The sequence below is a fragment of the Polyodon spathula genome, chromosome 3 (genome assembly GCF_017654505.1).
Source record: "Polyodon spathula isolate WHYD16114869_AA chromosome 3, ASM1765450v1, whole genome shotgun sequence".
Lineage (NCBI taxonomy): Eukaryota > Metazoa > Chordata > Actinopteri > Acipenseriformes > Polyodontidae > Polyodon > Polyodon spathula.
The window spans coordinates 18,667,087-18,680,987 of record NC_054536.1 but is presented as its reverse complement, the minus strand read 5'-3'; positions in this window follow the sequence as shown (position 1 = coordinate 18,680,987).

Genomic DNA, 13,901 nt, shown 5'->3' with positions numbered 1-13,901 from the left:
AATATCTTATAGAACGAAATATCGAACAGAACGAAATTTCAATGTACCATTTGTAATTCAGTAATATGAGAAAATTGGTCAGGGGTCTGAATATTTTTGCAAGGCACTGTGTATATATATATATATATATATATATATATATATATATATATATATATATATATATCAGGACTTATGATCTCCAAAACATTTATAGGAGGCTAAGAGTGAATGATAAACATTTGGTGTAAAATCAAAACAATGTGACTGCTGGACTGATGACCAAACACTATCAATGAATAAGGAGGAACCTTAAAAACACTTTATGTTATGGAAGTGTTTAAATACATAAATGGTTTACGAAAATTATTTTTCCTGTGATTTAAAAATAGCCGAAACAGGTTATTGCAATGGTAACTTTACCTTAACTCAATAAAACGTTTATATATATTTCTATAACTTAGTTTTGCCTGTTTGTATTCTTTCTGAAACAGGAGGGGGGGTGTCTGTGGATAAAGAGTAAGGACAGAAGATACAAACCAGTTTCTGAATGGAATACAAAGATTTATCAAACTAGACTGCAAAATGCCCATGTGGCAAAGCCATGGAAAACTAGGAGAAAGGCCTTGGCTGATGAGTGAGATAGATCCTTGTGTCCTGTTCTCGCTCGCTGCGCACACCACAGGGTATTCCTGAAAGGCGGACAGGAGACATTTTTCTCACTGTTTACTTATCAAGTTAATGTTTCATTTTATTATTGATGGATTACACATTCACTGAAACATGGTGTGACAGGATGGCTTTGTGGTGACGTCCCCACATATCCAAACACACGGGTACTGCAGGTTGAAGCACTGGTGCACATATTTATTATAAATCCAAAAATAAATAAATCAAAAGGATTGACAAAAACAACACTTACAGAGCAACATAAAAAGGTTTCACAAAACAAATCATAAACACAAATAATTCCTCCACCCAAGCACGAGTAGCAGTGGTTTACTTTACACTTTTGCTTTACCTTCCTTCTCCTGGCTCTCTCTCTCTCTTGTTCTCCTTCCAAGCACCCTCCCTGTTCAGCAAACACAGCAGGTTTTTATTAAGAGTTTTCCAGATTAGCAAATTCTTAATCAATCTGGAGATGGACACACTCTGCACGAGAGTTTTATATCTGCGAGGTCAACAGACAATCTCTTAATAATTCATTCTCTGCTGACCACGCATTCTCACGAGTTGTCTGGCAGACACAAGCTGCTAACATTGCCCCTACCAGACCACATTTAAATTAGAACAATAATACTTTAAATCACCCATGCTACATAACCACAAACAATACATTTCCATCACCCAATACATCCCAACAATAATCCATATTTAGCAAGGCTCTACCCAGGGGTTTTGCACTACAATAAGTGAACTCTGTTGCTTTATTTCATTTCTACTGTTCACAGTCATACATGTACACGTTTGCAGACTGGATCATTTGGTTTGTTGCTTTGAAGCTCATTCTGTTTTTAACAGCACTCTTGATTGGTAGTGTTCCATCCAGAATGTCTCTTGATGCGTTAGTGACAGTCGACAACAACTAGTCAATGACAGTTGGTTAGAACCATGAATGAACTCTGGGCTCACAATGTTCTGTGCTCAGGAAGTAGAGATTACGCAACCAGTTTCTCTGCAGTTGATTGTCGAAGGGTGACTTTGGGGAGAATAAAAAAACAGGAAATTCAAGAAAGCGATGGCCAGTGTTATTGTATGTCATTAGAGTTGTTTGGGAAAGCTGCAAAGCAAAAAAATGTATAAAAATACCCTTATTTTTTCCATTGTAAAATTCTCTGATATTTTTTTCTTATTTATGAATTTACGGATCATGTACAAATGTTGGCAGCCTTAACTGTGCTTAGTTCTTCCAAATTCTTTAGCGCAGGTTAATTGAGTTGCACAGGGTTGTACCGGAGACAATGTCAGACTGTTCTACATACAGGGCTTGTTACCTTGCACCAAGGGACTTCTAAATTGGCAGGCATACAATATTACAATCGGGACTAGGGTTTATAACCAGCTAGGATAAAGGGAAAGGTTTTATTTCCGCTAAATGACTATTTAGCGCTGTACGAAAAAATAAAATGAAAGCATTGCATGGTTAATTAAACTACACTGCAGTGGTGAGCGTTTACTTTTCAGGTGCTGTAAATGTTGGATGGGGAGATTTTACAGCCTGTGTGCTTTTATTCTATGTTTTCCAATGGAGCGTGCTGTATATGTGTGTAGTGGTGGTGCAACGCTAATATACCTAATATACTTGAACTGCGCTAAAGAACAATCACAACTTCTCAGTGTAAGAAACTTTGTCTTAGTTTCATACACTTAGTTTTACTTAAGAATTCTGTCTGAGCGATTGGAAATTTTGACAGCCTTTATACACGGGCTACAGAAGACTTTGTATGTATGTATGTGAGCGTGCTGCTCGAATACTTACTTCATGTGTTTTTGTGTGATGTCTGTATCTGTGTATATGGACATTATGTTCTTGCCAGTATATAATAAAACAAGCCCATTCTTATTAGAGCTGGGAAAAGTCCTGACTTTTATTCTACATGGCAGATGACCTCTGCAATAGGTCAAGGACTAAGGTGAGGTCTGCCTTGCTTTTGATTGATCTCTAAGGTATCATCACTGATTATCCAGGGCAGATGTGTGTGTGTGCGCGAGTATGTGTCTGTTTGTGTGTGTCCATGCATGTGTGTCTCTGTGTACGTGAGTGTATGCCTGTGTGTCCATGAATGTGTGTGTGTGTCTCTGTGTTTTGAGCGTGTGTCTGTGTTTGTTTGTGTCTCTGTGTGCATGGGCATGTGTGTGTGTCTGTGCATGTGTGTTTGTGTTCACCTGGGTGTAATCAAACAGGTGCTATGTACAGCATGTGAACGTTAATATTAAAATGACCCTGTTGGTAGCAATCTTCCACTTGGGCTTCCCGTCCTACCTTTCATCCCTGCTTTTCATTAAATATTTCAGCAGCCTAAAGTCACTACTCCCCCAGTGGGGACATTACCCTGCCACAACTCAGCACAATTGGGCGTCAGAGTTAGGGGGTCAGGTCAGGATCGAGGCACGCAGAGGTCTGCTCACTTACAGAGCTATGGGAGTGTAAAAATGCCCCTAGCCCAGGCTATGACAGCTTCACAATTCTCCTCAAACTGGAACTTATAATAAGGACAGATGACACTATCACCTACCCAAAGCACAGATTTCCTAGAAGGCAGCATCAACAGGTATACAGTCCAGTGCAGGTATACAATCTAGAATGCAGAGACTGAATGGAACAGGGGGTAACATAGGAGCACAGGTAGAGAGAGGGAGAGGGAGAGGGAGAGGGAGAGGGAGAGGAGGAGGGGGATGTAGAGGGGAGAGAGAGGGGGAGGAAGAGGGACAGGGACAGGGACAGGGAGAGGAGGAGGGGGGTGTAGAGGGGAGGGACAGGGACAGGGACAGGGACAGGGACAGAGACAGGGACAGGACAGGGAGAGCTAGTCCGCAACCACAGCTGGGATTTACCTATATAACATTGAGAAGGGGAAAAGCGTGTCCAGCGCACAGGACAGTGACCCACTCACCAGAGCAGAATGGGGGTGAACAATCATAGTTGTTACAAAAGGAAGCCAGTGTTATACTGCATAATCAGCAATAGCAAGAAGAAGAAGAAGAAGAAGAAGAAGAAGAAGAAGAAGAAGAAGAAGAAGAAGAATGTACACAAGGTCATCAGATGATGACCTTAGTGTTTTACAGACCTGGCAGAACTAATTTCACACTGAAATGGTTTTTGACCGCCACAAATCTGGTGAAGAATCGATCTTGTGACCCAGAGGTAAAATTTCAGCTGGAGTGTGAAGCTCTTTCTGGTCTCTTTTTGGTCTTGATTACCCAGGTGATTTATATAAACCCAGCTCAGGTTTAAAGCACTCACACTTTCTTAAACATTTGACATTTTTTGAGCCAGTTTAGGTTTCAGGGGAGAGAACACCCTGATAATTATTTTCTACATTTGGTGTATGACAACCAGTCCTGACCAGTTAAAAATCAGTACAGCTACCAGCTCTGGACAGCTGAATAACAGTACAGCTACCAACTCTGATCAGATAAAACCCAGTACAGCTACTAGCTCTGACCAGCTCTGATCAGATAAAACCCAGTACAGCTACTAGCTCTGACCAGCTGAAAACCAGTACAGATACCAGCTCTGATCAGAAAAAACAAAGTAAAGATACCAGCTCTGAACAGTTGAAAACCAATATAGCCTAGATGTCACCAGCTGCAAACCAGTGCTGGTCAGGGCAAAGTCTCTTCATCTTTGTGATACACTGAACCACCTGCATTAAAGCCTCTTCTTAAAATGTAAAAATTATTTTGCTTACATTTCAGACTATGCGCTTGTCTCCTAAAGTTACGTGAGATCTTGTGGCATGTTATAATTGCACACTAATTATATTTAAACATGCTAATAAATAAATATTATTTTCCAAAGAGTATTCCATTGTACTCAATCATTTCCGAGTGGTACCTGAGTAAAATAATAAAAAGCCGTTCAACCCCTGGCCCTTTGAGCTGGATAATGATATATGATTTGTGACCCATTATTAGCTACAAGTGTGATATTGATTTGGCTGTCAGTTTTGATAACATATTCTTCGGGCTTTAACTTTATATGAATTATTGTTGCAGCCAGTAGCTGAAACGTTGCGCCATGTTGTAAAGTCTTTTTGGCACGACCTTGGGACTTAAAAAAAAAGTTAAAGAAATTAAGCATGCTGGGAGGAAAGGCAAAACTAAAACTACTCATATAGCACTGCTTAACTTTATTTTATTTTTTTTTTTGTGTGTAAAAGTTTACTTTCTTTAATTTATTTAGTATATATTTAAAGACCATGGTCTGAGATGTGAATTCTGCCCACAAGTGATGGCCAAAAATGAAATATTACTGTGGAATTTGGTTTACCTTTAATGGAACTACCATAGGGGTACATTTTCAGGAATGAACTTGTGCCTCAAGCTTTTTTTTTTTTTTTTAATGTGTATTGAACTCTATGTAGGCCAGCTTGTGCAGTTTTGTTTATTTGCAGGTCATTTTTTCCTACTTTGTATCTATATTTTAATGTGTGCGCCGTATTTAAACAACACCAGTCTCTTTTGAATTAAAAGATGATCTTGTTTACATAAAAAACAAAAGAAAATTATGCAAAGTAGACAAGATTAAAACTGCACAAGCAAAAGAGCAAAACTGCACAAGCAGGGCCTACACAGGATTCGATACACATGTGGAAAAATAAAAATATAAGAACAGACAAGTTAATTTCTGCAAATATACCACCTCTGGTAGTTCAATTTTTGCCATCACTTGTTAGTAAAATTCATACATCTTACTTACAGCCCCTTGTCCATAGTGTTTAGACTTATGGGTAAAGCACCATAAGCACCTGCATGGCCATCAGGCACAGGTAGCAAAGAGCCACAACAAACTATTAATCAACCTACTGAAACTGTGGGGCAGACACTAGCAGACAAGCCCTTTCAGCTGAAATGAACGTGGGCACGTACAATTAACATGGCTTCGATTTGTATTACACAGCTGGTTGTGACAGGGTAGAAGGTTTAAATGATTTGAGGATAAAGTCAGCTCCCAAGAGGAACCATACCAATTTCCAGCCGCAGCCTGTTTAATGAGTGCCAGGCTCTGGGGCCAGCGGTCCATGCCACAGACTTTCATCAGATATTATTTCTACCTGAGTTCAGAGATCAGTTCGGGTCAGGTCCGGAGGGCAGTACAGGTAGCAGATAATGTGCATAAGCAGAAAAACACTACAGCTGTTTCCAGTGTTGAGGAGTGGAGTAACACATTATATATAACACATTACTATAATCTGATGATGTTTTTTAGTAACTTTAATGGTGCCTTTTTCAGACAGGTAATGAATAGTAGTAATGCATTACATTTTACGTGAAAAAATTAAGGACCAGGGCTAATTAATAACATGGAAATCAGGAAGCTCTTTAAAAGAGCACAACAGTGGATTTGATGGCTGGATCTTCCAAATAAAAATTTATCTCTGTGTAAAGAAACTCTGCCTGAGAAGTAACTATTTGTAACTGTAACTAGCTGATTTTCTGTTCAAAACAATAAGTTACATTAACTAGTTACAATTTTATTCAAGTACAAACAGGGGTCCTGATCCCAGCGGGTGGATGGATATGATATTGGCAGATCTCTGTTGAATCATGCTCCCTGGGCTTCACTGTTCTGAGCTAACCTGTCACTGATCCTTCTGCAAGAGGCAAGAGGCACGCGGCATTGAAAGGGTGTCTTGGCAGCCGTACAAAGCAGTGCCGCTTTAGTTCTTTCTCCAATTAATGGCTAATTTCCCAAGACTCCCATTGAGCTCTAATAAAAACTGATTTCTCAGCAGAGATCTTCTTGTCAGCACCAATAATCTTCTTCCACAATGTTAGCTTAGTCAACCTCACACTCAGGGTGGGGGGGGGGCAGACTCCCCAGGGAACAAAGCTTGATTAATAATAATAATAATAATAATAATAATAATAATAATAATAATAATAATAATAATAATAATAATAACTCTTACCAACACATTTTTGATCTGATAATGATCCACATAAAAACAATTAATAACAACAACAACAGCAAAAAAACAATGGCTTATTACTTGAGGATTTTTTTAATGGATTGTGTAGTAATTCCATCATTGATTACAGTTGATCGATCAGTTTTGCTTGATAAAAAATACTAAACCATGTTTTTCTTGATAGATTGTTCAGGAAGATTGCGTGCGTATATACAGCATAACTCAAGGATCTATCCTGGCTAGGGAATTTAAATGGCCCCCATTTGGAGAATAAAAGGTAGATTAAAACAAGAACGGAAGAGAATTTACAGTAAATTAGACTGAAGACCTTTCCCTAATCCACAGGGATACCCCCTCCCCTCCCTCGCGGGTCGTTGTGTTCCATGGAGCTTGAGTAACAACCCTTGAGGTCTGCTTGTAATTTCCAATGGGGATGTTGCAGAAACATACAGCATTATCCCCACCTTATAAATGTTGACCACAGGGAATTCATAGAGTCATTTTCCAGTTTTCCCCTGATACAGTACTATACATTTAACAGTTTATCAAGGTTTACCATGTGTTTTTTTAATATATACTTTACCATACCTCTCTGGGCCTTATAATACTTATCCATACTTTACAATGCTTTCACTGTTATTTATTACCCTTTGCTAAACTTTTACTATGGAAAACTGTTATAAAGGCCAAACACTTACTATCCCTTTAATGTATGTTAAACAAAGAACAAAATGTTAATTATCCCTAACAATATTATCCTACTGATAAGTGAAATATATATATATTTTTTAATAGAACATAATCAGTTTAGATCTTATAATCGCTTATGATATATTATCTAACAATATATATATATATATATATATATAATATATATTTATCCATATATATAAATATATATATATATATATATATATATATATTCTCTTGACAGTGTGCAAGAGTAAAAGGTCTCCTGAAAATGATTCTTTCTTTAACCATGTGTCATTCCAGTGAAGTTTTAAAGTGAAAATACATGTTTGCTGTAACACATGTTTCTTTCAAAGCTGTATCTAATTGAAATGCCAAACAGGTAGTAATTACTTGATTAATTTGTTAGCTGCAATAACTTTAAGGTGTGGGCTTTTGGGAGACTAAACCCCCCCCCCTAAAGGAAGAGAATTATACAATCTGCAGGTATTTCAGAGCTGGCACTATATACCAGAAGGTAAACTATTGTACTACATGGAGAGTTGTTGCACCTGACTATGTATTTTACAGTAAAAGTGTATCCACTTAGAATGCATCGACTTATTTTTAAGGGGAACTCATGTTTGTATTTAATGCAATCCAGCGTGATTCCCTAGTGTGCAAAATGCTTAAAGAAAAGCAGCTGTAGGTTATCCCGATGGGATAAAGGCTGAATTTAGAAATAGTAAAAAAAAAAAAAAAAAATGTGTTTGGGCTCTTTTTTGAAGACATTTAATTTTAGTTTATTTTAGTATTTTTAAATTCAGTGCTATTGAGTGTATAATATTTATGGATGGGTATGGGCTGATCAAATTGAAGCCTCAGTCAAACGTTTTCATCACTGAACAGAGGCACATAAGAGTATAAGGCAAAACATTTATCTACCTAATTGTTTTTCATGGGAGTTGCTCTATTCTTTAGCAACATGGAAGGAGTTAACAGCCATAGACACATGTGACAAAGGCTAGATCTACTTTCATAGTTTATTTATACTGTATTAGTTAAGGCCAAAACCATCTATTTTACAGCAGTGTATTGCAGGAAAATCTAAAGGAACTCAAAGTGAGAGATCACTAGTTGGCATTGGCTCTTACACCTTGGACTGATCTAGCCCACACTACATTTATCTATTGCAGGCTACTAGAATTGAGGAGCAACTCAGATGAAAGCACTTGAACATATTGCAAAATACAACACGGTAATAAGAATGAACAATATGAAAGTGACATTTTAAGCTACTGTACTTGTTCTTTTATGTCACTGTGCTGGATTTAAAAACAGGACAGACACCTTAGCAAGCCCCCAGTGAAGAGCGCATTGAGAAGCCCGAGAGAGGATCTGGTTTCAGAGTGTGTATGTGCGTGTGGTGTGCTTGAGAGACGTGTGTTTCTGTGCGTTTAGTGCCAAGGGGAAGGAGGAGGGGTGCAGGCTCTGCTTGTTAATTGAAAGCAAGCGATGCATATAAGATGAGTGTTTGATGCTTGAGTCTGGGTCGGGTTACCTGTTTCCAATTGGACGGTTAATTAAGTGACAACTGATCAGGTGGAAAACAGAGCAGAGAGCCAGGAGACAAACTCGAGTTTCTGAATGACGGGTCCCTACCTCTCCCCGCGTCCCGATCCAGGGTTCTGAGAAATTATTCATAGCCTTACAAACAAGCAGGGCTGATAGACAAAGGAGCTCACAGGTTTAAAACACACTCAGATTTCCGAGCACTCATGAAACATTCAGGGGGATGCTCTTGTTAAATTTAATTGGGAGAAACCCGATTCACCGCCTGCATGCACGCTTTGTTGGGTTTTATTTAAAACAAAAGAAAAAGAAAAAAAATGAAAATGAACTGCCAAGTTTGACTACATTTTGTGAATTATTCAGTCTCCATTTTGCGGCTGTTGTCTTCTGTTGTTTAATTTCTGTGTGTGTTTGTGTGTGCCTGTGTGTGCGTGTCTGTGTGTGTGCATGCCAGATGGGAGGGAGGCAACGAATTTCAAGACAGACAGATATACAGTACTTTGTACATTGTTATTCCCTTACAAAAGTTTTCCATAGGAAAGCATAGCAAAGTGTAATGAAGCATTGTAAAAGCATGGTAAAGCATGGTAAAGCCCAGAGAGGTAGAATATAGTAGGCCATAGTTATAAACATAGCAAACCAGGGTAAACTACGATACATGCATATTATAACCATGGGATGGGCATGGTTGGGCATGGGGAAAATGCAAATTTCACTGTGGTGAGCTTTTAAACAGATTATTCTGGGTGGAAAGGAGAGGCAGGCACTTTTCAAGCTTTACAGGTACAAAGAGCCTTTTAGTGAAGTTACTGTACACCCCCCTCGCTGAATTTAACATAACACAGGCCCAAGCTCTAACATTAGTTGCAACCACTGTAACAACTATTTAGACAGAGGTGTTCAAAATAAATTATGGGTCAATATATATTTTTGCAGTTCTGCAGTCAACTTAATAAACATAATCATAGAACTGATCTCTCTAATTTTTGCATTTAAAGCCTTGTCGGGCATGAATACTTTGATCCTCATTATCTTTGCTGGTGGTACCCGCATATTGGAGACTTCAAGTCTCTGTCTTGTACAACATGGCATCCCACTCGCTCAATCCATCCTTCATTTGTAGGGTCCCATGATCTTTAATGACAATGCAGGGGGTCTGTACTGAGGGGTAATGGTGGCACAAGGGGAGGTGCGCTGGTAGAATGGAACCACAATGGAAATAATGGTATGAACCAAAAAACGTTGTTGACTCGTTGTTGTACCACAGTATCTGTGCCACTATGTAATTGAACTATTAGAATAAAAGTTAGTATGGCAGCATTGTAAGTAGGCACAGTACCATTATTATAAAAATGATTGTTTTCTTTTTAAGAACCGTGGGTAGAGGGCTTCACCATCTGGTAGTCGGGAAATTAAAAGAGCTACCCATACAGACAGGGTCAACCACCACTGTAATGCTGGATAAATTGGTTGCTTTGAACACTTTAAACTTTTCAAACATTTGCTTTTCCTCTGTTTTGCTTTTTTAAAATTAGACGTTCCAGCTGCCCTGCAATGGAGGGTCTGATTGGTGGATGAATGTCCTGAGGGTGTTTTTAAACCGCACTAGTTGATGTTCAATCCATCACAAACATCGTTTGCACTTCAGTCTTATGTTTGTCAACTTTGTAAAACATGCTTACTTCACAACACAGTCGGATGAATACCACAGAGTTATGAATAATATTCTTTTATAAGTTATACATAATAATACTGTAATTAATTTGAAGAAAAGCAAAAACTCCGTAGTTAACTCTGTAGGTAACTTTTATGGGATAAGCTGTAAGGATCCCCTTAAGACCTATTTAGGGTATATACCTTTCATAAATGTTACTTTTAAGCCCTGTCCCTTTAGAATGTTCAAGACTGGCTGCTACAGTTTGGCTCAGTCTAAGACAGCCAGAGGTTAATGAAGCATGGCAATAACACTTCTCCCCAGTAAGGACGGTAGAAAAGGTTTTAGCTTTACGTACAATGTGTGTTTTATGAAATTTTGAAAATATGCTGGATATTGTGTAGTTTGTAAACAGTGAAATATATGTTATATGAAAGGTGATGACCCCCAGCTCTGTGTGTGAAGCCTAAGTGTTTATACTGGGGCCTACCCTTGCATTTCCACCCATGGAAAAGACAGCTTAAAAAGCTTTCCTTTGTACTGATCTTGGGGATAGTGATGAGAAACACAGAGCCTGTCTCCTGTGTGCGGGGGATTCCTTTCCTTCCATGAAGAACAGTCTGCACTCCAGGTTTGCACAGCCTTCACCCTGCACATCCAACACAACGACTTACTGGTAGACAGTTCTCTCATAGAAACAGACAAGCGCAGCATATTAAAATACTAACCATCCATAATTCAGACTGGACTTGTTCCCTATCAGAGCACACAGAGGGGACAGGAGACAGGGACACAAACTTTATGGACAATAATTCACAGGCATTTGTCGCAATTTCTTCTGTAACTGAGAAATTCACAAAACTCTGCATAGCTGTTACAGAAGGTTTACTATCGCAGAATTATCATTCAGCTTGGCAGTGACAATGACTAAACCATTCTTAAAAAAAAGGATTGTGACTGAGGCCCTTCAAACCCAGACAGTGAGGTATTAAAAAAATAGGATTAAATGTTAAAATGGCTTGCCATAACATAGAGGCCTGAAACCGGTTTATCACAAATAATAATAATAACACCGTGTAACAAATTTTTTTTGGTTCCTGGGTAGTAAGTGTTATTTCCTAATTGCTTATGCCTCAGAAGTATAGAAAATGGCTATTATTCCCCACAAACTTTGCTTTTGTGTCTAGGACAGTGATATTTTGAAATGTACCTATTTCCAATGAGAAAACGGGCGAATTTGTGTCTTTTCGTTCAGATAAAGTCAGAAAAAAACAACATATGAATCCAAATTAACATGTATTTATACTAAAGTAATACAAAAATGACTACAAAAGATTTAGAAGTGAGTAGTACATTCCAGATAGATTCAGTGCTGAGTAAACTTGGAGTAACTTCTAGAACTTTCTAGAACTTTCCAGTAATATAAATAGTAGTATAAATACAGGGGCCTTAAGCCCACCAGTTCAGTTTAATTCCAGCTGCCTAAATGGATACATATCTGCATTTTTCTGAGATGGCATCAAGAGGCTGCAAGCATCCGGCAGACGCATTTTGCTATGTCTGCGGCCAATTTATCAAGACAAGAGCGAAAAAGTACTCCGTGGAAGCATCTGCTAAGATGTGTGAGGCCTACAAGGCATATTTTGGCATGCCTGTCGGGGATCAAGACAAACCCTGGGCACCTCATTTCACCTGCGAGCACTGCAAAAAAACTCTGGAAGGTAAGATGGACAATTGTTGCTCGGAATTTTATGTTATAAAATGTGTTAAAATTTTTAAAACTGTAAAAGTTTTTAATTTTAAAATGTTTTACAATTTTCAATGTTATTGAAAAAATATATCATATATGAAAAATGTTGCGAGAATCTCTTACACATTAGTCATGGGTGAAATAAATGTATTTTTGTAGGATGGTACAGAGGGGAAAAGAGAGCCATGAAGTTCGGTAACCCAAGAATTTGGCAGGAACCCACTGACCACTCAATCAACTGCTACTTCTGCATGGTGGACCCTTCCAAACGTCGGACTGGCAAGACTGCACCTGCTATCATGTATCCGGACCTTCCTTCATCCATCGCCCCGATACCACACTGCCATGAGCTCCCCGTACCCACTCCTCCAGAGAGAGAGCAGCCGTCTTTAGAAGAGAGCAGCAAGTCAGAGAGCAAGGAAGACGTTGTAGATCCAGATGACAATTTCAGAGGTGGAGCTGAGGAGAGAAACCCATACTACCCCAACCAAAAAGACCTCAACGACTTGATTAGAGATCTTGGTCTCACCAAGTCCAATTCCGAGCTTTTGACGTCTAGGCTCAAGCAATGGAACTTGTTGGATGAAAGTGTGCAAGTCGCAGATCAGAGGAAGCGTCACCAATCTTTTTCCAGCTTCTTCACCCGTCAAGATGGGCTCTGCTTCTGCCACAATGTGACCAGTCTGTTCGAGGCAATCGGAATCTCTTGTGACCAGAATGAGTGGCGCTTCTTCATTGACAGCTCATCCAGGAGCCTCAAAGCTGTGCTGCTCCATAATGGTAACAAGTACCCATCTCTTCCCCTGGCTCACTCGGTGCACCTCAAAGAGGATTACAACAGCATCAAGACCTTGCTGGACGCCTTGAAGTATGATGAGTATGGCTGGGAGGTCATAGGAGACTCCAAAATGGTGGCATTCCTGATGGGTCTCCAAGGCGGTTTTACCAAGTTTCCCTGCTATCTTTGCCTTTGGGACAGCAGGGACACCAAGGCGCACTACCACAGGCGGGACTGGCCACAGCGGACCGAGTTCTCTGTGGGGAGGAACAACGTCAAGTGGGAGCCACTGGTGGACCCCCGGAAGGCGCTGATGCCACCACTGCACATCAAATTGGGCCTTATGAAACAATTTGTCAGAGCTCTAGATAAGGAGTCGGCAGCCTTCAAGTACCTTCAAGACTTCTTCCCTAAGCTGTCTGAGGCAAAGGTCAAAGCCGGTGTCTTTGTCGGACCACAGATAAAGAAGATCCTGGAGTGCAATGAATTCCCCAGGAAGCTCACTAGTAAGGAGAAAGCAGCTTGAAACAACTTTGTCGCAGTGGTTTGGGGCTTCCTGGGCAATCACAAGGCCGAAAACTATGTGGAGCTGGTTGAGACTCTGGTGAAGAACTACAGCACAATGGGCTGTAGGATGTCCCTCAAAGTCCATATCCTTGATGCTTATCTTGATAAATTCAAGGAGAACATGGGAGCGTACTCGGAGGAGCAAGGCGAGTGCTTCCACCAGGATATATTGGACTTTGAACGTCGCTACCAAGGAGAGTATAACGAGAACATGACGGGAGACTACATTGGGGGGCTGATTCGTGAAAGTGATTTACAGTATAATCGTAAATCTCGAAAAACTACTCACTTCTAAAT